The sequence below is a fragment of the Carcharodon carcharias genome, chromosome 4, assembly GCF_017639515.1.
Source record: "Carcharodon carcharias isolate sCarCar2 chromosome 4, sCarCar2.pri, whole genome shotgun sequence".
In the NCBI taxonomy this organism is placed as follows: domain Eukaryota; kingdom Metazoa; phylum Chordata; class Chondrichthyes; order Lamniformes; family Lamnidae; genus Carcharodon; species Carcharodon carcharias.
In genome coordinates this window covers 167,115,555-167,141,911 of record NC_054470.1, presented here as the reverse complement: position 1 = coordinate 167,141,911, position 26,357 = coordinate 167,115,555, and the positions used below count along the sequence as shown (strand labels likewise).

Below are 26,357 nucleotides of genomic sequence, written 5' to 3'. Positions count from 1 at the left end.
AATAGCCGACCCGATCTCTCCTCATATGACAATCCTTCCCTCCCAGGAATCAGTGTGGTGGATCTTTGCTGCACTCCCTCAATGGCAAGTATATCCTTCCTTAGGTAAGTTGACCAAAACTGCACACAATACTCCAGGTGTGGTCTCACCAAGGCCCCATACAGCTGCAGTAAGACATCCTCGCTCCTGTACTCAAGTCCTCTCGCAATGAAGGCCAACATTCCATTTGCCTTCTTAACCGCTTGCTGCACCTGCATGCTTGCTTCCAGTGATTAATGTACAAGTACAAAGGGACCTGGCTGTCCATCAACATTTCTCAATTTATCACCATTTAAATAGTGCTCTGCCATTCTTTTTTATCTACCAAAGTGGATAACTTCACACTTATCCATGTTATACTGCAACTGCTACGTATTTGCCCACTCACAACCTGTCTAAATTGCTTTGAAACCTCTTAACATCCTCCTCCTCACTCACATTCCCACCAAGTTTTGTTTCATCAGAAAACTTGAAAATATTACATTTGGTTCCCTCATCCAAACCATTGAAATATATTGCAAATAGCTGGGGCCCAAGCACTGGTCCCTGCGGTATCCCACTAGTCACTACCTGCCACTCCGAAAAAGACCCATTTATTCCTACTCTGTTTCCTACCTGCTAACCAATTCTCAATCCATGCCAACATATTACCCCCATCCCATGTGCTTTAATTTTATACAATAACCTCTTATGTAATATGTTATCAAAAGCTTTCTGAAAATCCAAAATACACCACCTCCACTGGTTCTCCCTTATCTAATTCTGCTAGTTACATCCTTAAAAAACTCCAATCGATTTGTCAAAATGATTTGCCTTTCATAAATCCATGTTGACTTTGTCTAATCCCATTGATATTTTCTAAGTGTCCTGATATCACCTCCTTTGTTATAGTCTCTAGCACTTTCCCCACTACTGATGTTAAGCTCGCCAGTCTGTAATTTGGTGATTTCTCCCTCCATCATTTTTTTTTTAAATAGTGGGGTTACATTTGCCACCCTAGAACCTGCCAGGACTGTTCTAGAATCTACAGAATTTTGGAAGATGACAGCAAACGCATCCATAATTTCCATGGCCACCTCCTTCAGTACCCTGGAATGTAGATTATCGGGCCCTGAGGATTTATCGGCTTTCAGTCCCATTAATTTCACCAGCACTATTGTTTTGGTAATACTAGTTTCTTTCAATTCCGCCTTCTCACTAGGCCCTTGATTCCCTAGCATTTCTGGAAAGTTATTAGTGTCTTCTCCCATGAAGACAGAACTAAAGTAGTTGTTTAATTGCTCTGCCATTTCCTTGTTCTCTGTTATAAAATGTATTTCAGACTGTAAGACACCTACATTTGTCTTCACTAATCTTTTCCTTTTACATACTTACAGAAATTTTTACAGTTCGCTTTTATGTTCCTTGCAAGTTTACTCTCATACTCTATTTTTCCCCTCTTAATCAATCTCTTGGTCCTCCTTTGTTGAATTCTAAACTGCTCCCAATCCTCAGGCTTGCTACTTTATCTAACAACTTTTCATGACCCCTCTTTGGATCTAACACTATACTTAATTTCTTTTGTTAGCCATGGTTGGGTCACTTTTCCTGTTGTGTTTTTGTGCCAGAAAGGAATGTACAACTATGCATACGTTTGTTCCTTAAATATTAGCCATCGTCTATCCACTGTCATGCCTTTTAATGAAATTCCCCAATCTATCTTAGCCAAAAAAACAACTGTATTTTTCTTTGTTTAGATTTTCAGATCAGACTACTTCACTTTTCATCCTAATGGAGAATTACATCATGTTATGGTCATAGGACCCTGCACAACAAGATTATTAATTAAACTCTTCTCATTGCCCACACCAAATCGAGGATGGCCTGTTCCCTGGTTGGTTCCTCAACATACTGGTCTAAAAACACCATCTCATGCACATTCCAGGAATTCATTTGCTACATCTGCTAATTTGGTTTGCCAAGTCTATATGTAGATTAAAGACACTCATGATTACTGTAGCACTCTTGCTACATGCACCTCTAATTTCCTGTTTAATGCCATTCCCTACCTTATCACTACTGTTAGGAGGCTTTTCGACAACTCCCACTAATGTTTTCCGCCCCTTGGTGCTTCTTAGCTCCACCCAGGCTGATTCTACATCTAGATTTTCTGAACCAATATCCTCTCTCACTATCGCACTGATTTCATCTGCCACTCCACCTCCTTTTCCTTTTTGCCAGTCCATCTTAAATACTGAGTAACCTTAGATATTCAGTTCCCAGCCTTGGTCACCCTGCAGCCAGGTCTCGGCAATCACAATCATATCATACTCGCTTACATCTATTTGCACCGTTAATTCATCTACTTTATTGCAAATGCTCTGTGTGCACTCAGAGACAGTTCGTTTAGACCTGTCTTTTTTTTAAAAAACGTTTTTACACATTTTTTGTACTATGGCCCTATTTGCTGGTAGCCCTGGTTTCCTCTGCCTTACACTTTTGCTGTCTACTTTTGTCTTTCATTCCTATCTTTGTTTCCATCTCTTGTGTCTCCCATCCCCCTGCCAATCTAGTCTAAACCCTCACCCACAGTACTAGTGAATACCCCTGCAAGGATATTGGTCCTGGTCCCGCTAGGGTGCAGCCTGTTCATCTTGTACAGGTCCCATCTTCCCCAGAATTGGTCCCAATGCCTCAGGAATCTAAATCCCTCCCCTCCTGCACCATCTCTTCAGCCACGCATTCAACTGGTCTATTCTCCTAATCCTGATCATGTTAGGATTACTCCCAGTGCCATGATGTGAGATTACTACCTTTTGAAGTCCTGCTTTTTAATTTATTTCCTAGCTCCCTATATTCTGCATTTAGGACCTGATCCCATTTTTTACCCATGTTGTTGGTACCAATATGGACCATGACCTCTGGCTTTTCTCCCTTCCCCTTCAGAATGTCCTGCAGCCACTCGGTGACATCCTTGATCCTGGCACTAGGGAGGCAACATACCAGTTGAAGTCACGTCTGTGGCCACAGAAACGTCTATCTCCTCCCCTTTCAATAGAATCCCCTATGACTATTGCTCTCCCACTCTTTCTTTCCTCTCCATTGTGCAGCTGAGCCACTCATGGTGCCACGGATTTGACTCTTGCTGCATTCCTCTGAGAAACTATCTCCCCCAGCAGTATCCAAAACGGAAAATCTGTTTGAGAGGGAGATGGACCTAGGAAACTCCTGCATTTACCTGCCTAGTGCTTTCACTCTGTCTGGTGGTCACCCATTCCCTTTCTGCCTGTGCACTCTTTACCTGTGGTGTGACCATCTCATTGTACATACTATCCACGAAGATCTCATCCTTGCAGATGTTCCACAGCTGCGTTGCCATGACTTACCCTTAAGTTACTCCCTTTACTTTTACTTCCTCTAGCTTAGAGGATATCACGGACAGAATAAATACTTACCAGGTCCTACATGCCAAGGCCACCACTCTTCTTACAGAGGAAAGGTAGAAAATGAAAGAATCACCTCCTTCCCTCTTCAGCAAACTCCCTCTATCACCAAACCCCAAATGAAGCACTCTGATGCAGCCCAAAGCAGCATTCCAGTGCAGACAAAAGCAGCACTGTAGATGTCTTGCTTTTGCGCTGTCTGAAGCTCACTTCTGAAAACCTGATTAAGTCAGTTAAATAATTTACTAGCTGCAAGCAGAGCTTGTATAATCCCTGTTTTAAAGATGGACTAAAACTCACCTTCTCCCAACCCAAAGAGCAACTTTTAGTTCATTGCTAAATTAAAAGAAATATTAGACTTTAGATAGAAATTAATTGTTAAAAGTCCCTCTCTCACCAAACTCCAACTGAAGCACTCTAATGCAGCCCAAAGCAGCACTCCTGTACAGACCAAACATGGAAAAAAAGAGCTCAACTCAATAGTTGAGAGTGACTGCCTTTGGCTTCAAGGTTGCATTTGACAGAGTGTGGCATCAAGGAGCCCAAGAAAAACTGAAACCAATGGGAATCAGATGAAAACTCTCTGCTGGTTGGAGTCATACATAGCACAAAGGAAGAAAGTTGTTGGAGGTCAAGCACCTCAGTCCCAGGAGTTCCTCAGCCAGACCATCTTCAGCTGCTTCATCAAAGACTTTCCTTCCATCATAAAGTCAGAGGCAGGGATGTTCACTGAATATTACACAATGTTCAGCACCATTCGCAACTCCTCAGATACTGAAGCAGTCCATGTCCAAATGCAGCAAGACCTGGACAACATTCAGGCTTGGGCTGATAAATAACAATCATGCCACACAAGTGCCAGGCAATGAAGATCTCCAACAAGGGAGAATCTAACCATCACCCCTTGACATTCAATGGTATCACCATTGCTGAACCCGTGCTACCAACATCCTGGTGATTACCACTGACCAGAACTGATCTGGACTAGCCATATAAATGCAGTTGTTACAAGAGCAGATCAGAGATTGGGAATTCTGTGGAATGTAACTCACCTCCTGATTCCCTAAAGTCTATCCACCATCTACAAGGCAAAAGTCAGGATTGCGATGGAATACTCTCCACTTGCCTGGATGAGTGCAGCTCCCACAACAATCAAGTAGCTTGACACCATCCAAAACAAAGCTTCCCACTTGTTGGCACCCTAGCTACAAACTTAACCTTTCACTGCCTCCACTACCGACATACAGTTGCAGCAGACTGTACCATCAGCAGGATGCAATGCAGCAACTCATCAAGCTCTTTCAACAACCCTTTTCAAACCCGCAACTTGTACTACCTAGAAGAACAAGGGCAGCAGATACTTGGGAGCACTACCACTTACAAGTCCCCCTGCAAGCCACCCACTATCCTGACTTGGAACAATATCACTGTTTCTTCAATGTCGTGGGATCACAATCCTGGAACCAACTTTCTAACAGCACTTTGTGTATAACTACACCAGATGAACTGCAGCACTTCAAGGTGACTCAGCCCTTCTCAAGGGCATTTAGGAATGGGCAACAAATGCTGGCCTTGCCAGTGACTATGAAAGAATAAAAAATAGACCAAAAAGTATGGTCGTAAATAAACAGTGGGAAACAATCAAAGAAGCAATTCAAAGTATTCAACAAAAATAGATTCCATTGCAAAACAAAAACGCCTGAGTAAGCTACAGATAGATCTTTCTTGGTGAGACTAAGGACAGTATAGGCCTCTCATTTTAATCTAATAATGTTGCAAAGAGGATTAGGAGGAGGATTGGGAGTGTTTTCGAAACCAGCCAAGGGCCACCAAAAAGTTGATAAAAAAGGGAAAAATAAATTATGGGGATAAACTAACTGGGAATATAAAAACAGATTGTAAGAGCTTTCACAAGTATATAAAAAGGAAGAGAGCAGCTAAAATAAATGTTGGCCCCTTAGAGGTAGAGACAGGAACAACTATCATGGAGGTTGAGGAAACGACAGAGATGAGCAAACATTTTGTGCCTTCACAGTAAAAGACACAAGTTACATGCCTGGAATAGAGGGGAACCTCGGGATTAATAAGAGTGAGAAAATTCAAGTAATTAATATCAGCAAAGGGAAAAGCACTGGAGAAACTCAAGAGACTAAAATCCAACAAATCTCCCGGGCTTAATGGCCTGTATCTTAGGGTTCTAAAAGAGATAGCTGCAGAATAGCAGATGCTATGATCTTCCAAAATTCCTTTAGATTCTGGAACCATCCCAGCAGATTTGAAGTTAGAAAATGTAACCATGCTTTTCATGAAAGGAGGCAGAGACAAAACAGGGAATGACAGACCAGTTAGCCCAATATCAATCATTGGGAAAGCACTGGAATCTATCATTTAGGAAGTATTAATAATGCACTTAGAAAAACACAGTATGATTAGAACAAGTCAACATGGTTTTATGAAAGGATAACCCTGTTTGACAGATTTAGAGTTTTTTGAGGATGTAACTAACAGGTAGTTACAGGGGAACCAATTGATGCAGTATACCTGAATTTCCAAAAGGTATTTGATCAGGTGCCACACGAAAGGTTAATACACAAGATAAGGGCTCAGAATTAGGGGTGATATATTAGCGTGGTCGAGGATTGGTTATCTGACAGGAAGTAGGAGGGCAGATAAATGGGGCATTTTTAAGTTGGTAGGCAGCGAATAGTAGAGTGCTGCAAGGATTAATGCTGGACCCTCAACAATTTACAATCAAATAATGACTCAGATGGAGACAAAGTAACGTATCCATGCTTGCTGATAAAGCCAATCTAGGTGGGAATGTAACAATGTGAAGTCATGTGAGAAGGACAAAGAGGCTGCAAAGAGATATAAACAATTAAGTGAGTGGGCAACAAGGTAGTTAATGGAGTATAATGTGGAGAAGAGTGAGGTTATTGATTTTGGCTGTAAGAATAGAACAGCAGAATAATTTTTTTTTAAAAAGGCTTGAAAACTTGTAAATATTGATTTTTAGGGAAGCCTGGATATACTTGCACAAGGAACACAAGAAGCTAGCATGCAGGCACAATCAATTAATTAAGCAAATGACATGTTGGCCTTTATTACAAAGGGATTGGAGTACAAGAATAAGGAAGTCTTGCTACAATTGCACAGGGCTTTGGTGAGACCGCATCTGGAATACGACGTGTAGTTTTGGTGTCCATATGTAAGGAAGGATATACTTGTACAAAAGACAAACAACAAAGCTTCACAAGATTGGTCCCTGAAATAAGAAAGTTTTCCTATAACAAGAGGCTGAATAAATTGGGTCTATAATCTTTGGAGTTCAGAAAAATGAGAGGTGATTTCATTGAAACATTCAATATTATGAAGGGGCTTGACAGGGTAGATTCTTAAGGGTTGTTTCTCCTGGCTGGGGAATATAGAACAAAGGGCAACTTCAGGATGGGGGCTAATCATTTGGGACTAAGATGAGGAGAAATTTCTTCATCCAGAGGGTTCTGAATCTTTGGAATTTCCTATCCCAGAGAGTTGTGGATGCACCATCATTGAATATGAGGCTGAGACAGACTTTTGGTCTCTCAGGGAAGCATATGAACATATGAATTAGGAACAGGAGTAGACCATTCATCCCCTTGAGCCTGCTCCACCATTCAATAAGATCATGGCCGATCTGACTGTGGCCTCAACTCCACTTTCCTTCCTATGCCCCCATACCCTTGGACTCCCATGTCAATCAAGAATCTATCTAATTCAACCTTAAAAATGTTCAATAACCCTGTCTCCACTGATCTCTGGGGAAGACAATTCCACTCACTCATGAACCTCAGGGAAAAAAATTCTCCTCATCTCCGTCTTAAATGGGAGACCCCTTATTTTTAAACTGTATCCCCTAGTTCGCCTCTCTCCCACAAGCAAAAACATCCTTTCAGCATCCACCCTGTCAAGTCCCCTCAGAATCTTACATGTTTCAATAAGATTGCCTCCCATTCTTCTCAAGTCCAGTGGATATAGGCCGAATCTGTCCAACCTTCTTTGCTGAATAACCCTCTCATTCTAGGAATCAGTTGAGTGAACTTTCTCCGAACTGCTTCTAATTCAATTATGTCCTTGCTTAAATAAGGAGAGCAAAAATGTACGCAGTACTCCAGATGTGGTCTCACCAACTGTAGCGCAACATCCCTACTTTTACATTCCATTCCCTTGCAATAAATGACAACATTCCAATTTCCTTCCTAATCACACTCTGTACCTGCATACAAACTTTTTGTGATTCATGTACTAGGACACCCAGATCCCTCTGTACCCCAAGTTCTGTAATCTCTCACTATTTAAATAATATGCTGTTTTTTAATTCTTCCAGCCAAAGTGGAGAAGATCACATTTTCCCAAATTGTCCTCCATCTGCCAAATTTCTGCACACTCACTTAACCTATCCATATCCTTTTACAGACTCCTTATGCCCTCTACACAACTTATTTTCCTGCCTTTGTGTCATCAGCAAATTTAGAAACCATACATTCGATGCTGCTAACCAAGTTATTAATATAGATTGTAAATAATTGAGGTCCTAGCACTGATCCCTGTGGCACTCCACTCATTACATCTTTTACCAACCCAAACATGCAGCTGCAGCAAGTAATTGGGAAGGCTAATGGTATTCCATAAAATCCTTTATCACAGAAGGATTTGAATACAGGAGCGGCGAAGTCTCATTTCAATTGTAAAGAATATTGGTTAGACTTCACCTGGAGTACTGTGTGCAGTTTTGGTCCCCTTACCTTAGGAAGGATATTATTGCCATAGAGGGAGTGCAGTGAAGATTCACCAGACTTTGCTTCCAGGATGGCAGGGCTGTCTTGCGAAGAGAGATTGGGGAACCCGGGCCTGTATTCTCTAGAGTTTTGAAGGATGAGAGGTGATTTCATTGAAACCTACAAAATACTTAAAAGGGATAGACAGGGTAGATGCAGGTAAGATGCTTCCCCTGGTTGGGGAATCTAGAACTAGGGGATACAATTTCAAAATAATGAGCAAACCACTTAAGACCGAGATGAGGACTACTTTTTTTTTTAACCCAGTGTATTGTGAATCTTTGGAATTCCCTCCCCCAGAGGGCCATGGAAGTTCCATCATTGATTATGTTTAAAGCAGAGATCAACAGATTTCTAAATACAAATGACATAAACGGATATGTGAATTGTGTGGGACAAAGGCATTGAAGTGGATGATCAGCCATGACTGTGTTGAATGGCAGAGCATGTTTGATGGGCTGAATGGCCTACTACTGCTCCTGTGTTCCCATTTTCCTATGATCTATTTATGCCTACTCCCTGTTTCCTGTCGGCTAACCAATCAGCTATCCATGCTAATCGTTACCCCCTACAACGTGTGCTTTTATTTTGTGTAGTAACCTTTGCCAACCTATAAGATAGATTAAAATCACCCATGATTATCGCCATTCCTTTCTGGGAGTGGGTGGAAGAGTGCATGATCAAACTTGCTCCTACTTCTTATATTCTTCAAAATGATCCACATTAGATGTTTGTGGAAGTAATTGCAGCTCATCCTCAAAGCAGATTAACCAAATGGTGACTAAGACTCCCTGTAGGCTCAAAGATAATGAACGGAATCTTCTTCTCCCATAGAAGGCAAGAAAGGAGGCAGGAGGGCCTGAAAATGAGGTGGGTTTGTATCAGGACAACCTCCTCCATGGTGCCGCCAATTACAAGGGCTGCCAGCCTCTGATTGGCCGGCAGCTCTAAATTGGCAGGGCGTCGTAACCCAGGCCCTCATTCAGAAGGAATGCCCTCTGCTGTCCTCTTCAGTGTCTGATGGCAGAAGATATGGTGGGCCTTCCACCTCAGGGTCAGTGCGAATGTCTCACCATCTTTTCAGGCAGTGCGTGAGACACCCACTAAAAACGGAAGATTCTGCCCAATGCTACCATGTCTGACCAAAATATTCCAAAGTTACAGAATAGCAGAGAGAGTGCTTCAATCCAGGAGCTTGGATTGGAGAAGGGAAACTTTACTAGCGCTCCCGATCTGGATCGCTATAATAGATGATCCAGCCTGGAGCTTTCCCATGTGTAGATGCTGTTTAAGGATAAGGTTCAGGGCCAGGTATCACCATGATGCCCTCCAAAATCAAAAAGAGATACCCACCATTAGGGTTAGCCACTTGTGGATGTATGTGCCCGTCTAATTACATACAAGAAAGTCAAAATTGGAGGAAAAAAATCCAGATTTAAAATTTAGACCAGGAATTTGCAGTCACTGGCAAAGCAAAGACACTCAACACTGATGTCTAAGAAAACTACCCACCAAGTTCTAGCCATTTGTCTAGCACAGTTTTCCCCTCTCCTGACAACAGTTTAAATTTGGCACCAAGGCTTACTGTGGCAAGCAGAAGCAGTGATGTCAGCAAGCAGGCAAGGAATCAATTACAGTGAAGTATTCACTCACCCACAACAAACCAGGAAGTTAATAACTTTTCTCAAGGATTTTTACAGCAAGACCAACAACACAGAATGAAAAAGTTTTCATTAAATCATGGTCGCCACGGAGATTGTCGTCTATGGCTATCCCTATAATCGAACCATAAGGAACAGTGTACACATTGACAGCAACTTCTGGACTTGCACATTAATCTGTGCATGTGCGGATTCCTGGAATTGCTACCGGTTTCGGTGCCATTATCACAGCAAAGTCCGGGCCTCATTCATGAGGTCTACATGTCTTATTTAAACATCAACAACTAATGTGTTGTTACCAAATTATTCAAATTGTGTTTTTTATGGATTACTCAAATTGTGATAGTTTGCCAATCGACATTATGCTTTAAATCTCGATTTTAAGCAACTCCAAATAAAACTAATACACACCATTAACAAATCATCTCCATAAATAAATTTTACATACAAATGCTTTGAGTTTTATAGTGACCTACACAGTGTAGGTGGAATTTGGCAATAGATTAAGCATATTATGCTCACTAAACATTAAAAATGAGATTAATTGCTTAATGTTGTATATTTGGATTGGGGCTTCATTTATAGATGATTTTTGTTGAGGGAGTAACCAGGAAATACTATAGGTGCTTTCAGCATATGCCTGTCTGAAATTCCCAGTGGCTGTAACAACAGTTGATTCAACTCTAGATTCAACACTCAAGATGAGTATTGGGAGTAAAATCAGACTTTGGGTCCAAAGATACTAAAATAAGGGTTTTCTAAATTGAGGTTTTATAGCAACAATATTAGTCTCGCTTTTATGAAGACAATAGGGTGCAGACTGGTGATGTGAATATAAAACTGGGACTACCTTTTTGTATTAGTTGATCAGTGTTCAGGTGAATCAGAGGCTTTATATTTGTATTTGCTATCTACCAGAAAAAATTGTACATTATTTTTAAGGTTGCAATGTTCTTTGCTTTGAATTGGCAGCCGCAATAAGGGTGAACAAACCTATTGTAATATATGTAAAATATAAAGCATAAATATCATTGCATTTTGTACCTCTGCCCACAGAGATACTAGTGCAGTTATTAAGCAGGAAACATCCCCACTGCCAATTTCCCCCCCAAGTTAATTACTATCTTGCCTTTGACATGGATCACTGTTCCTACAATTTCACTGGATTAATATCTTGAATTCCTCAACTAACACCATCATGGTTGCACAATTACCACAAGGATTGCAACGATTCAAAGAGAAGGCTCACCATCCCCTTCTCAGGGCAACTACGCTTGGGCAATAAATGCTGCTTTATTGTCGACATCCCATGTAACCTAGTCCACCCCTTTAAGGTCACTGGTCAGAAACTGCCTCTGGAGAAGTGATCGAAATAGATAAAATTCCTCTTATTCCTTTTCTTTGTATTCCTATTTTACAACGAAAGAAAATACTGGTACATGGCTCGTGATGTCCCAAAGAGCTTCATATGCGATAAATTACTTTGAAGCACGTTCACTATACAGCATAAAGTGGAAAGTGACATATTGTTGAAACTCATATCAATAAATTTGTCCAGACTTTCCTTCTAAAGGATCTAATCACCACAAAGTATGTTCAAGCTGAGAGGGTGGAGAGGGTGATGGTTCTGTGAAGATCTCCATGCAAGTGAGTCTACATGAGGTTTAGCCTTGTCTGATAAAGAAGCATTTTAAAACATGTGCTGTCCAATACATTAACTATAAGCCACAAGTAACTAAATGGGAAGTGTAAGTAGCATTTCTTATTAGTAAATAAAGAGTAATAGATACTAATGTTGGGTATGTGATGTAAATAGTCATATTTACTTGCCCTATGTGTACTTCAACCTTTAGCGTTTTATCAATAAACACACAGGACAGAAAGCAGAGAGAGAGTGTGTTTTTTGATGGGGTTACTTTAATTCTTTGGTTTCTGAATGGTGGTAGATGCCCGTTAGTTATACACAGACATGAAGTATATTTACCTGTATTCTGTGGAACACATTTTCTGCAAACAGTAGAGCATATAACTAAAATGGCACCCCCATAGTTGGTCCGCAATTTCTATTGGACAACCCTATGTTAGTCGGCTGAAATTCTAATGTTGGTATTACTGCCAGACATAATGGTCAAAAGAATATTTTTAGTTCTGTTCCTGTTATCTACAAAGTAGAAAAAGCAAAACGAAAATACTGTATTTCATGATTTTTTACCTATAAGATTCTTTGAGTCAGACTTTAAATCTGCACACAACAGATGTTACCCTGTCTAAAATAGATTGTCCTGCATCCGCAACAAAGATAAAGCAAGCTAGGTGGTTCCTTCTGACTTTGGGAAGAGCCCAAGATTTGAAGGGAAGCAATTTAAGCCCCTAACTCTCATAAAGGGGACTAATCAATGGCAATGTCCCTTAAAGGGGCACATATACACTTTGTCAGTTCAACCAAGTAATGACACACACCCTGGCTACAGTCTCCCAAGATGGGCTGATACCTACCACCACCTTAGCAATAGAACAATTAATTGTGTTATTCCATATTCTTGTCCTCATTAAATGGCATATCCTCATTCTTGCCTTGAGCAACGGTTCCACCAATATTCACTCAACACCTGCCATTGTCCTCTGAACTAGCACAATCCAACACTGCTTTTACAACCAGAATGCGATTTCACTATACAGCTTTTGCACTGCACTGGGGCCGTTTCCATGAGCAACTACCCCTCTCCCTTGGAGAAGTTGGGAAACCTGGAAATGCAGACATCCTACCAAATTCAAGCAGGATTCAAACGAATTTTTAAATCTCAGATTCCTGGCTGGCAGGGCGAGAGGGTAATTGGCTAGGGCAGGTGTGAGGAGGGCAGGGGTGTGGCGCTTAAAGTAGAAGGTCACAGGTATGGAGGCAAAAAGAGTGAGGGAATGATCCAGGGTGGAGGAAGAACATTTGTAATTTGGGGGTGGGAGGGTGGGGATGTGTGTGTGTGTGTGTGTGTGTGTGTGTGTGTGTGTGTGTGTGTGTGTGTGTGTGTGTGTGTGTGTGTGTGTGTGTGTGTGAGAGAGAGAGAAAAGAGATTGCAGATTGAAGCAGGAGAGATTCTTGGTCAGGATCGAGATGGGGAAGGTGAAGAGATTGTGCGTTGGAGCCTGGGGGTGGGAGGAAAAGGGATTGCAGGGAGGAAAGCAAGTTTGATTGGAGTACCAGGGAAACACTCCTGTTCCCCCTGGTCCACAAGCAGTGCAGGAAACACACTTATCGGCTGGATGAGGCCTTTCTTGACCCCACCCCCACCCCACCCCACCCGTCACACCCGCTTTTAGCTGCCAAGTTTCCAGAGCAGTTGGGAAACCCAGCTTGCAGGAAATAAATATTAATGGCTGCTAAAATGCGAGGTACACAGCCTCATTAACATATTTAAATAAGCCTCTGAAGGGGTTCGTTTCCTGCCTCCATCAAAACCAGAAGGTGAAAGCTAGTGCTGCTTTTTCTATCTTGCCTCAAAACACCATTTCCCTCTACATCCAAAAGCACCACTTCCCTTTTCTGCTCCCTTTACTCTGCCCTTCACTGCTGACAATTTTTTTCACCTTTCTACTCATTGTCATTTATTTCTCTCCTTCCTGTTCCTTCTCATTGCCAAGTATTTCTCCACAATTCCCTCTCCTCACAGTTCCACTTCTACCTGACTCCTGGTATTAGTCACTGGAGAGGACTCCAGCTGTTACAAACTGGTGAAGACCCCTATTCCCCTGGGAATTAACACATACAGTATGTCAAGAGCAGAATCACTTCTGCTCAAAAGGAATAACGCTGGAGTGGAGGAACCAAGCTATTTTTGCCCTTAAAGCACTGATACACGATGCAATTGGCCTCTAAAAAGCTGACAATGAATGATCATAAAATGCAAAGCATGAAGTGTCTACAAAGCACAATGGGACACAATGGGGAATCTCCATGGGAATAAATATGGTAAGGTTGTGGTTAATAGTTTCAAGATCTCCAAAATTACAGGAGCTGGATTTGAGGACTGATAATATAATCAAGGTGTTGTGGACCAGTTGGGAAGTACTCAAGAATAATTTACAGAATTAATGTGCATCGAATGAGCTGAGAGCTTTAGAAGGGGCAGTCAGCGTGCTTTTAGAAGAATCAATAGGTCATGCCTTACTCATCAACTGGAATTCATCGAGAAGATAATAGAATCAACCGAATGAAGCTTATCTACTGGATTTAATTTACTTGAGTTTTCAAAAAGCCTTTGGAATTAGAGTTCTCTAACTGAGGCCTTCTCAGAGGAATTAGTGGCAAATTGGTTAAATAATTGGATTGGACATTGACTGAGCAGACTGAAGGGGCCCATTTTAGTTCAAAATATTAAGCAGGGTATATCTAGAAATATAAAATGGGCTGAGACAAAATGTCCCTCAATTATTAGTATGATGGATTGCATTCAAAAGGCTCCATACAAATTTAAAATCGATGAACGATGAAATGATTATTCAAGACTTATTCAAAAATTATTAGTAGAGGCAATAGATTCTACACTTTATTAAGGGGTGTCCTTTGGAAAAAAAGGGATTTGGTTGTGCTTATAAACCAGTCAATGCGAAGCTGTTATCAGCAAGGATTGCATCTCAAGGACATTTAATTAAATGACAACATAGTTTGTTTTATCTTGAATTGATGCTGGTAAGGTTTTGTGAAATATTCTTTCAAGCAGCCCATTCTCAACAAGTTATTGAAACACTGGAGGCAATTCAAAGAAGATTGACAAAGGTGACTCGAGGACTATTTTTAAAAGTTATCTGGTTAAACTTGCAGAATGGAAGATAAGGGGTATGAGCTAGGCTTAACTATGTTAAAAGGTACGAATAATGTAAAGATATGCAGGCTATTTCTATGCATGGAAATACAATATTTATTATACATGAGAAAATTCTTCTAGACTTGAGTATGTATGTTGGGGGGGATACATTTCAAACAAAATAAGGTAATGTTATATTGACTGACGCAGTTAAATGGAATTGGGTAAATACAGCTGCTTACATTTATACAGGATCTCTGTTTTTCCAAGAGCAACAAAGGTTACAAAGGAATTGTACACGAGTGCATCTCAAAGTCTGTACATTCCTTCCTGACACAAAAACACAACAAGAAAAGCAGCCCAATCATGGTTAACTAAAGAAATTAAGGATAGTATTTGATACAAAGAGGAGTCATATAAAGTTACTAGAAAAAGTAGCAAGCCTGAAGATTGGGAGCAGTTTAGAATTCTGCAAAGGAGGACCAAGATTTTGATTAAGAGGAAAATAGAGTATGAGAGTAAACTTGCAAGGAACATATATGAGCTTTTACATCTGCTTTTAAGTATGTAAAAAGAAAACGATTAACAAAGACAAATGTCAGTCAGAAACAGGGGAATTTATAATAGAGAACAAGGAAACGGCAGAGCAATTAAACAACTATCGTCTGTATTCACAGAGGAAGACACAAATAACTTCCCAGAAATACTGGGGAACCAAAGGTCGAGTGAAAAGGAGGAATTGAAGGAAATTAGTATTGCTAAAAAAATAGTGCTGGAGAAATTAATGGGACTGAAAGTTGATAGATCCCCAGGGTCTGATAATCTACATCCCAGGGTACTGAAGGAGTTGGCCATGGAAATAGTGGATGTGTTGGTTGTCATCTTCCAAAATTGTGCAGATTCTGGAAAAATCCCAGCAGATTGAAGGGCGTCAAACGTAACCCCACTATTTAAAAGAGGGAGAAAACATGGAATTACAGACCGGTTAGCCTAACATCAGTAATAGGGAAAATGTTAGAATCTATTATAAAGATATGATAACAGGACTCTTAGAAAATATCAACAGGATTAGGCAAAGTCAACATGGATTTATGAAAGGGAAATCATGTTTGAAAAAACTACTGGAGTTTTTTGAGGACATAACTAGCAGAATAGATAAGGGAGAACCAACGGTTGTGGTGCATTTGGATTTTGATAAAGTCCCACATAAGAGGTTAGTGTGCAAAATTAAAGTACATGGGATTGGGGGTAATTTCTGGCATGAATTGAGAATTGGTTAGCAGACAGGAAACAGAGTAGGAATAAATGGTCTTTTTCAGAGTGGCAGGCGGTGACTAGTGGGGTAATGCAGGAGCAGTGCTTGAGCCCCAGCTATTCATAATCTATATCAATGATTTGGATGAGGGGACTAAATGTAATATTTCCAGGTTTGCTGATGACATGAAACTTGGTGGGAATGTGAGTGTGCAGAAGGATATTAAGCGGCTTCAAGCCAATTTAGGCAGGTTGAGTGAGTGGACAAATATGTGGCAGATACAGTATAACGTGGATAGGTGTGCAGTTATCCATTTTGGTAGGAAAAACAGAATGGCAAAATTTTATTTAAATGTTGATAGATTGAGGAACTTTGATGTACAAAGGGACTTGGATGTCCTTGTACACCAATCACTGAAGGTAAATGGTATGTTGGCCTTTATTGAGATGGGACTTTAGTACAGGAGCAAAGATGTCTTACTGCAGCTGTACAGGACCTTGGTGAGACCACACCTGGAGTAGTGTGTGTAGTTTGGTCTTTTTGCCTAAGGAAGGATATTCCTGTCATAGAGAGAATGCAGCAAAGGCTCACCAGACTTATTCATGGGATGGCATGATTGTCATATAAGGGGAGGTTGGGTCAACCCCCTGTATTCACTGGAGTTTCGAAGAATGAGAGGGGTTCTCACTGAAGCGTATAAAATTCTGACAGGCTGGATGCAGGGATGATGTTTCCTCTGGCTGGGGGAGTCTAAAATAAGGGGTCACAGTCTCAGGATAAGGGGTTGGCCATTTAGGACTGAGATAAGGAGAAACTTCTTCACTCAGGAGGTTGGTGAGCCTGTGGAATTTTCTACCACAGAAGACTGTGGAGGCCAAGTCACTGGATATACTTAAGAAAGAAATAGCTAGATTTCTAGACTCTAAAGGCTTCAAGGGGTAAGGGGGGGGGGGGAGAGAGCGGGAGTACAGCACTGAGATAGAGAATCAGCCATGATCATACTGAATGGTAGAGAAGGCTCTAGAATGACCTACTCCTGCTCCTATTTTCCATGTTTCTAAAACAAACCATGCTATATCTCAACTCTCTCAATTTCTTTTGCCAAAATAAAAATTCTGCTTCCTTTTGAATTTGATGTTGCTGTTTGACTCCACTATTTCCCCAAGCATTCACCACCGCCTGGAGGGAATAATTAAACTGAACTCTTTGTTCAGCTTATGTTTTCAGAGTTCAAGTTCATGCACCCAGTTACATTACAGATGTGTCAAACATTTGTTTCAGGTTCATTTTATCTGTACCCTTGACATTCTTAAGTTACTAAATGCAGCAGGTATGATAGTCTTGTTCACAAACAAGAATGAGTCATTGATCCTCATGCCTTTCTCAGTGGTTACTCAATCACAAAAAGATATACTGCTTTATTTCCAAATACTGGGATCTTACATGTCCACATGAACCAGCAGATTGGAGTTCAGTACTCCTTCATGTCTGCAAAAACAGGTTATAATACTTACCTCCTGATTCAGAGGCTTGAGTGTTCGAAATTTAGCCAAGTTACCACACAAGGTGAATACATTATGAGAATTATATACATGCAAGGCAGATAAAGGCTATTCAACAACACGGGGCTGTTTAAAATGCTTTTAGTATATAGTGAAGGAATGTTGGAGTTGAATTTGTAGGATAGTGACCACAGTAACATCCAGAGAGATGGTAGAAGATCATTTGTACAGTTTCTCCAGAGTTTGTGCGGATCTGCCATCGAAGTTACTGAAGTCAGTCAGAGGACCTCACCAGTGCAAACTTCCAATAAAGATTCCTGAATAACAATCAAATACAGGAACTTTAACCAACCTTTCCTTCCCTAGTCTCAAAATATTGAGGCAGGTCACCCACCACTGACTCTATTGGCATCAGTAACTCAGTACCGATCAGGTATTTAATGCATTTCTGGTCCATTTGACTCAACTATTACAGGAAAATGTCAATGGAACTCTAAGGCTTTATTTAGTACTTGGCAAACAATTTCTCCTGCCCAAGTGGCAAACAAAGAAATAAGCTAAACTAATAATTGATGTAAGCAGAAAAACTTACCAGAAAAATAATGTCCTTTTTAGTTTAAGTACCTTTTTTGATCGCCAAGTCACCTAAACGAAGTTTCTATCTATGAAGTTACAGGAACAAACACCATGGAAGTTTTATAAAGCCTGTCCAGCTGACAGTGCATTTTTCAATGGCACTCAGCTCTATTTACCTTCTCCACAAAACTCAGACAAAATACCCTCACTAGTGTCAGATAAGCTAATCAAGGAAACACATTCCCTTCTGTATCAAATTTTCCGAGGTGTCACAATGCATCATTTTCCTGGAATATTAAATAGCACTTACACAAGGCATGAAGCATTTCAAACTTGGACTAGGTCTTGAAAGCAAAAATGAAGTAATTCATTTGTAGTTAGATGTGTAATTCTATCTTTGCTCTAGCCTTGGTAAGCTGATATATATTGCACTACGTTAGACGACTGGTCACATAGATTTGACTTGTTGAATTGCTGGCCTTCTTTATGTAATGTAAATGTGCAACAAAATGTTGTTTAAATCAAATGTGTAACCAAACACAGGCGAGCAAATGGATATTCAAGTACAAGCTAGTGTTGGAAGGTTTACGAAATATTCGCCAATCATGTTCAGCAAGCAGTGATACAAAGACAACTGGCATCAGTTATAAGTGTGTATGCAAACATTTTGAGCATTCATATACAGGAGCTCTAATTTGAAAAGGGGAGGCAAAGACGGAGTGGTGTTCACTCAAAGGAACAGGCAAGTGCACATAAGACAGAAGATAATAAATCCCATATCAAATATACAGAGAGCAAAAACATCCAGTTACACCTTTGGTTAAATAGAATAGGTATTTAAATGGAAAATTGCATGGTTCTATAGTGTTCCCTAATTCTAATCTGAAAATATGTAGGTTTGATTTTCTAATTCTCTCCACCTCCTTTCAAAACCCTCCACTTTGACCAATTTTTGATCACTCTTCCTAATAGCTTTTTATTTGATGCCCATTCTTATGCCTTTGTGGAGTGTCTTGGGATATGTTTGTTCATTAGAGGCACTGCATAAAATGTTTCTTGTAGTTATGGTTAGCTGCTAACACATGGAAAATGATTTTGATCCTGTAAAATACAATGCAATATCCAAAAGATCTTCCTTCACTTAAAGAACAGGCAACCATAAATACAACAAATACTTTCTGTAGAAATATACTCAAAGGAGAAATGGGCAAGAAAGAAAGGAGACTTGGGCTCATTCATAACTGTGAGAATTACTCAGAGATATCACACATTAGCACCCATACTTAGGTGGCATCTCACTGTTTGGCAGTGCCACATCTCATTTGACATATTGAGCTGAAAATCAGCCTTACCTCTAAATAATTTAAGCCAAGGATGTAATAAAGCAGGACGTGGTGAAGCTTTCAGGTTTGCAGAACAATAAGAGGGTAGGAAGAAAAACAAACATTTACCTCATCAATCTTTCTTGCACACAAACCAGATTAACTTCCCCTTCTTGTCTTTGTGCTAAAATATTAATTGTATAATAATTAATGAATAAAAGGGGCATGCTGTTGAAGCTTTTCACTGTTAAACTGTAAACCTTTACAATTGGTATTCTTGCAAATTCTGTCCTGATAAGTGCAAGACGAAAGCTTCGACAGCATGTCTCCTTTTTCAGCAATACTCAAGTTCTACCAAATTACTATTTGTATAATAATTGTATTTACTTGTATGGACATTAACTGGTGATCCACTTTAACCCCTTGAAATAGGCATAAACTGAAACTGTGGTGGCTGTTAGGAGGTATGTGCTTGTCATGTGTAACTCTGTAAATAAATATACAAGTGTATACAAATATAGCTCTGTCCTTTTGCCTTTCTCAAACAGAACAGTAATAACCCTACGTTCCTGCTGAATCCAGAATCTGTTATGTATCAAAATCATTAGAGCAGAACACATCAGTCAGTTCCGTAAGTTCAAGAGAAACTTTGCTCAGAGGGGATATAGGAAAGCATTTTCAGCATCATAATGATGTCCAACTAGGTGGCTGGCAATGCTGGTTTTCAGGGGAACTTTACAACCCACACCTGTTTTTCCTCCATTGGAGGCAGGCCAGATTACCACAAGCATAATATAATTTGCTCAGGCCTGGGGGTCATGCCACAAGGTGCAAATTGTACTGGTCAGTGTGCTTTAATCATCCATTGATATTCAGCAAGCCCAATTAGCAGAGCCACTATCATGATTTACTGTAGAAAGATATTTTTGATTAATGCATTTTTCTGGATTTAGCTGCTAAGGTCAGATATTTTTTATGCCCGTTTCTCAACACCACTTATATAATACTATTTTTTTCTGAAAACACAAAGCACGACTCACAACATAAATAATTTCCATGGGGAAACAGCTTAGCTTAATACAACTGTTAGCTAAAGTAATAGAAGAGGGACAATGGAACCATTTTTTCCTACTTAACACCTCATGAACAGGTTAAACATCTCAGACTAGAAAGCACAAAAGGTGGCTTTAACATATTATGAAGAGATATATTAAATACCAAGTAATTGTCATACTTAAAGAGACAATCCTTCATTACCCATCCATCAGTAATATCTGCTTAAGAGAAATGACAACAACCTTTACATTTATAGATCATCTTTAACACGATAAAATGGCCCTGGATGCTTCACAGGAAAGATTAACAAAATTTGTCACATAAGGAGATATTAGGATGGGTCAAAGCGGTAGATTTCAAGGAGTTTCTTAAAGGAGGAAAGAGAGTCAGGGCCGGAATTCCAGAATTTAGGACCTAGATGGCTGAAAGCACATCAGCCGTTGGTGGAGCAATGAAAATCAGGAATGTTCAAGAGACCAGAATTGGAAGAGCACAGAGATCTTGGAGGGTGTATGGTTTGAGAAGTTTACGTAGATAGGGAGAGATGAGATCATTGAGGAATTTCTCAAAACAAGGATGAGGATTTTAAAATAAAGAGATAGAGCTTGGGTGTCGACAGCTTAAATGTGGGATCTAACCTGCCTTTTCTGGATGATGATGGAGCCGAGGTGCAGCGTCTAGTTAATAAATAGGAGGGGGGTCAAGGATAATAGATCCTGGGGTATACCACATATAAGAGGGTGGGAATGATAAGGGAAACCTTTGTAAATGATTCTCTGATGAGAATGAAACCAGGTGAGAGCAGTCCCACCCAGCAGGTTGGCTGAGAAGAGGCTAGTGGAAGAGAATGGTATGGTCAACCATGTCAAAGACTGCAGGCAGGTCAAGGAGGTTGAGGAGAGATAGAGCACTGGGATCATCATCACAGAGAACACCTTTTAGGACTTTCAATTAGGGACATTTTGATACTTTTTCAATGGTGGGAATCAGGCTGGAGAGATTCAAACAAGAGTTGTACGACAGATGAGTACAGGTTTGACAGGTAACAGCATATTCCAGAACTTGAGAGGAATGGGAGGTTGGAGATAAAGCTTCAGTTTCCATGGAGAGAGGGGAGTCAAAAGGTGGGCTTATGGAGGAGGAGGGGGATGAAGATAAAAGAGGAGGGGGACAGTACCTGAGATGATGGAGGTGACTTCATTGTTTTCTCACTGTGAAAGATGTTCCTGCTAATGCATTTGAAAATGTTAGTGCAAGTGTTAGGATGTCATTAAACAAAATAGAATCTCATTTATACAAAATTTTTAAGTTTCTTAAGGAGCAGTGATTGCCAGTTCTATTGCATATATTTACAGTTTTCAAGGCTGCATGTGAGCTGCCCGACAGGCAACAAGATGAAAAGCTATCCCCTGTTGGTAATATTTTAAGATAAGGACCTTTCATTGCTTGCAGCAGAGCAGATTATTCTGACTTCAACTACTTTAAATAGCAGTAGAATTTATTCTGTGGGTATCCTGATAAGATAAACCACAGGCAGCCATGAGGTCAGAGTCAAATGCTACTGCACTCGAAGTAAATGTCAGGTTGGATCGTGCGAACATGAAGAGGCCGAGATAACTGCACAGGCTGGTCTTAAAAGTCCTGATCTTTTATGAGCCTTTCATTCTTATAAATAGATTGATGAATCAAATGATTCATAGTTGCTAACTGAAGGGGAATGCTAAATTAGACGAAGCTTTAACAAGACCCACAAACGCAATTTTATAAAATCACCTTGTAAATTCATACTGTTCCAATAATGTGTTTTGAGAATGAAACTTCTATTGTATTGATAAAATGATAAAAATGTATGAGGTTTTCTGTGAAATATTGTATATCAGATCTATATATCATTGCCGTCTATAAAACCTCTACTTATATAATTGTTTTCATCTAGTTCATGGTGTCTGTAGGATATAAATTGTGTATAGGATACAGGAACATTTTTTAAAATGGAAGTATAGTGCAGAGCATTTTATTGAACCAACATACAAATACTTAATTCATCAACGCTGAGCACAACAATGAAAAGTTTTCTTCAATTTTTTTCTTAGCTATATTGCATTCTTACATACCTCACTATATAGTCTATATGTTTCATTTTGATGTAACATTCTTTGATGCACTATAATTTTCAAGGTAATTATGTGCCAATCAACTGCAGAAATTTTTCTATAAAGCAAATTTAATAGTGATTGGGTTTTACAAAATATTCTGGAAATGTTCACCAATTGTGGTCTGAAAGAAAATCTAAATGTCAATAGCAAGAAATATTGGAAGGAGTGACCTTATTGCTTATACCTTATTCAATAAATATATTTTAATGGCATCTAATTATTATTTGATAAATACTCTCAATTAGCCAGTCCTGGTTAGTAGTGAGTTATGATGTAAGCAAACACAGCTATTCTACACAGGGCAAGATCCCATAACACCAATGAGAGAAATAAAAATGGAGGGAAGAAAGCTGAAACGTTGGGGGAAACTCTGCTCTGCTCCACATACTGTGCCATAAAATCTTTATAATGTCCTACTGAACAGTAAAGAACAGGAAAAGCAGGGAGGCCTTAATTCAGTCCATAAGTTTCTAATAGTTTGTCATATTAATTTCTGTCCTTCTGGTCTCATACAATGTCCCACTGAAGCTCAATTGGAGTTCAAGGAACAGCATCTCATCTTTCAATTAGGCACTTTACAGTCTCCTGGACTCAACATGGAGCTCAACCATTTCAGATCATAACCACGACTATTTTCTCCCTCCTGGCAACAACTGCTGATAATGATTCTGCTGTTACCATTTACAGCTCCCTTAGAATGACCTTTTGTTTCTCCACTTGTCGATACCATCTCCTTTTGGCTTCCCCATCATCCATTTTATCATTTAATCTTCCCTACTTTCTACCCTTTCACTGATCTTCCCATTGACAGAATTACAGAATTGTTACAGAACAGAAGGAGGCCAATCTCCCCCTCAACTTTTTTTGCCCCTATAATTGCTTAAAGCCTGGTTCATCTCTGGCTTTTGCTAATTCTGTTGAAAGGTCAACAACCCGCAACATTAACTCTGTTGCTATCTCTGCAGAGGCTGCTTGACCTGCACCGTGTTTCCAGCATGGTTTTGTTTTTTTTTAATTATTTCAGGCAGGCAGAGGTACAGTTTCATATCTCATCCAAAAGATGGCACATCCAACAACTGAACGCACTTATCGTGCTAGAGTCTATGCCAGTTCAAAATATATGCTCAAATTCTGGATTGGGGTTTCAATCATGTGGGTCAGAAACTGCTACCAAATGAGCCAAGCTGACAGTGGCCACTGAAGACCTAAAATACCAGTCAAGTTAAATTCTCAGCCTTAATTCAGCATTCCATTACAAGACCATAAATCTACCCATTTAAGCACTAAAGAAAAGGTGCAAGTGTCATTAAAATTACAACCTGTAAATTAGCTTGATGTTTGTCACAGGACATCAAATCGCTCACTAAATTCCTGAACAAAAAGTACAAATCATTAAAGATAAGCACGCTGGTCGATTTGATGCCTGCCTAGAAGCATACTTAAATAAAAACAGAAAATGCTCTAAATACTCAGTAGACTCTGAGGAAAGGTCACAGAACTGAAATGAAACTCTGTTTCACTGTCTATAGATGCTGCCAGACCTGAGTACTAATTCCAGAATTTTCTGCTTTTATTGCAGATTTCCAGCTCTTGTTTCAGAAGAAGCCCTTACCCTATGTCTCTTCTCCATTCCTTTTCCACTGCTGTTTCACCTGATCATACCTTTTCAATCAGCTAAAACAGAATACTCAGAGACCTAAACTAGAAGAACGCTCTGTAAGTTGGGCTATGGTTTCCTACAGAACCCAAACGACAGGCTGTATTTGGACTATGTGTTCCTATAATTCTGGACTATTGATTCCCACATAATTGGAGGGACTGCCTATAGCCTGGGCTATATGTTGCTACAGAGCTAGAAAGATGGGGTACTTCTTCCCACTGGGGATTGAGCACTAAAATTAAGGCCAACATTCCAGTGCAATACTGAAGGAGTACCACACACTCGGGAGGTGCCAGATGAAATGTTAAACCATGGCTCATTTTTCCATCAGCTGAATATAAAAGAGTACTATATCAAAAAAGAGTGGGGGGGTTATTCCCGGTGTCCTGGCAAACATTCATCCCTCAATCAACACCATTAAATCAGGTTTCCTGGTCATTATCATATTTATTTATTAAATGGAGTTTGCTGTGCGCAAATTGACTGTCATGTGTTGTCATATCGCTTTAAGAAAGAATATGCTACTGAGCAAGTAGCCCTGGTGTAAACCATGTGACCAGCAGGCATTGTTCAGTGGAGCTTTCAGCTTAGCTAGCAGCAGTGGTCTGAAGAAATGGCGGCTGTACTTTCCTGTTAACAATAGCTGTTGAATCTTTATAATAAATCTGTCTGCTGAGCAATCTTGTACTACATCTTCAAACAAACTGAACCTAGGTTCAACTTAGTAATCCTGTGCAATATTGGTAAGTTTCTATTTAGCAAACAGAAATACAACACCGTGTTTCCTACATTAGAACAGTAAATACATTTCAAAAGTAGTTAATTAGCTATAAAACAGTTTGGGACTTCTGGTGGTCTCGAAAAGCTTGAAAGAAATGCAAGTCTATATTTCCTTTGCTTTTCTCATTACAATAGTGGCATATGGTTTTGAGAGTTTATGGGTAAGGTTACATATGAACAGGAGTAGGCCATTCAGCCCCTCGAGCCTGCTCCGCTATTTAATAAGATCATGGCTGATCTGATAATCTGAAATCTGCATCCCACCTAACCCGATAACCTATTGCTTACCAAGAATCTGTACACCTCTGCTTTAAAAATATTCAAAGATTCTGCTTCAACCACCTTTTCAGATGAGAGTTCCAAAGGCTCATGACCCTCCAACTGAAAAAAATTTGCCTTATCTCTGTTTTATTTGGGTGACCCCTTATTTTTAAACAGTGACCCCTAGTTCTAGATTCTTCCACAAGAGGAAACATCCTCTCCACATCCACCCTGACAAGACCCCTCAGGATCTTATATATTTCAATCAAGTTGCATCTTACTCTTCTAAACTCCAACGAATCTCTTTCCTCACGGGACAACCCACTCATTCCAGTTATTAGTCTGGTAAACATTCTCTGAACTGCTTCCAACGCATTTACATCCTTCCTTAAATAAGGTGACCAATACTGTACACAGTACTCCAAATGCGGCCTCACTAGAGCCCTGTACAACTGAAGCATAACCTCCCTACTTCTGTATTCAATTCCCCTCACAATAAATGATAACATTCTATTAACTTTCATAATTACTTGTGGTACCTGCATATGAGTCTTTTATGATTCGTGCACTAGAACACCCTGATCCCTGAACCTCAGAGCTCTGCAATCTCTCACCATTCAGATAATATGCTTCTCTTTTATTCTTCCTACCAAAATGGACAATTTGACATTTTCCAGATCTTTTCCCACTCACTTAACCTATGTACTCTTCACAACTTACTTTCCTACCTGTGTCATCAACAAATTTGGCAATCATGTCTTCAATCCTTTCATCCAAGTCATTTATATAAATTGTAAACAATTGAGGTCCCAGCACTGATCTCTGTCACACACCACGTGCTACATCTTGCCAAGCTGAAAAAGACTCATTTATGCCTACGCTCTGCTTTCTGTTAGCTAGCCAATCTTCTTTCCATGGCAACATATTAACCCCGACACCATGAGCTTTTATCTTCCACAATAACCTTTGATGTGGCACTTTATCAAATGCCTTCTGGAAATCTAAGTACAGTACATCCACCAGTTTCCTTTTATCCACAACTTTCTCAAAG

At 39.9% G+C, this 26,357-nt stretch overlaps 1 protein-coding gene across 28 annotated transcripts in view; it reads right to left on the bottom strand.

Moving 5' to 3' along the window:
* LOC121277508 (sorbin and SH3 domain-containing protein 2-like) overlaps nt 1–26,357 on the bottom strand; it is a 315,758-nt gene that overhangs the window by 178,307 nt on the left and 111,094 nt on the right. For 11 of the 28 annotated variants that reach the window (XM_041187077.1, XM_041187084.1, XM_041187092.1 and 8 more), the window contains exon 1: nt 18,088–18,266. The exons of 5 other annotated variants lie outside the window; for them this stretch is intronic. The gene's annotated coding sequence lies outside the window, so the exon portion shown is untranslated. Of the gene's footprint in view, nt 1–8,245; nt 8,343–18,087; nt 18,268–26,357 lie in introns of those variants that run through there. 12 more of the 28 variants (XM_041187083.1, XM_041187096.1, XM_041187102.1 and 9 more) reach the window with 7 other exon arrangements.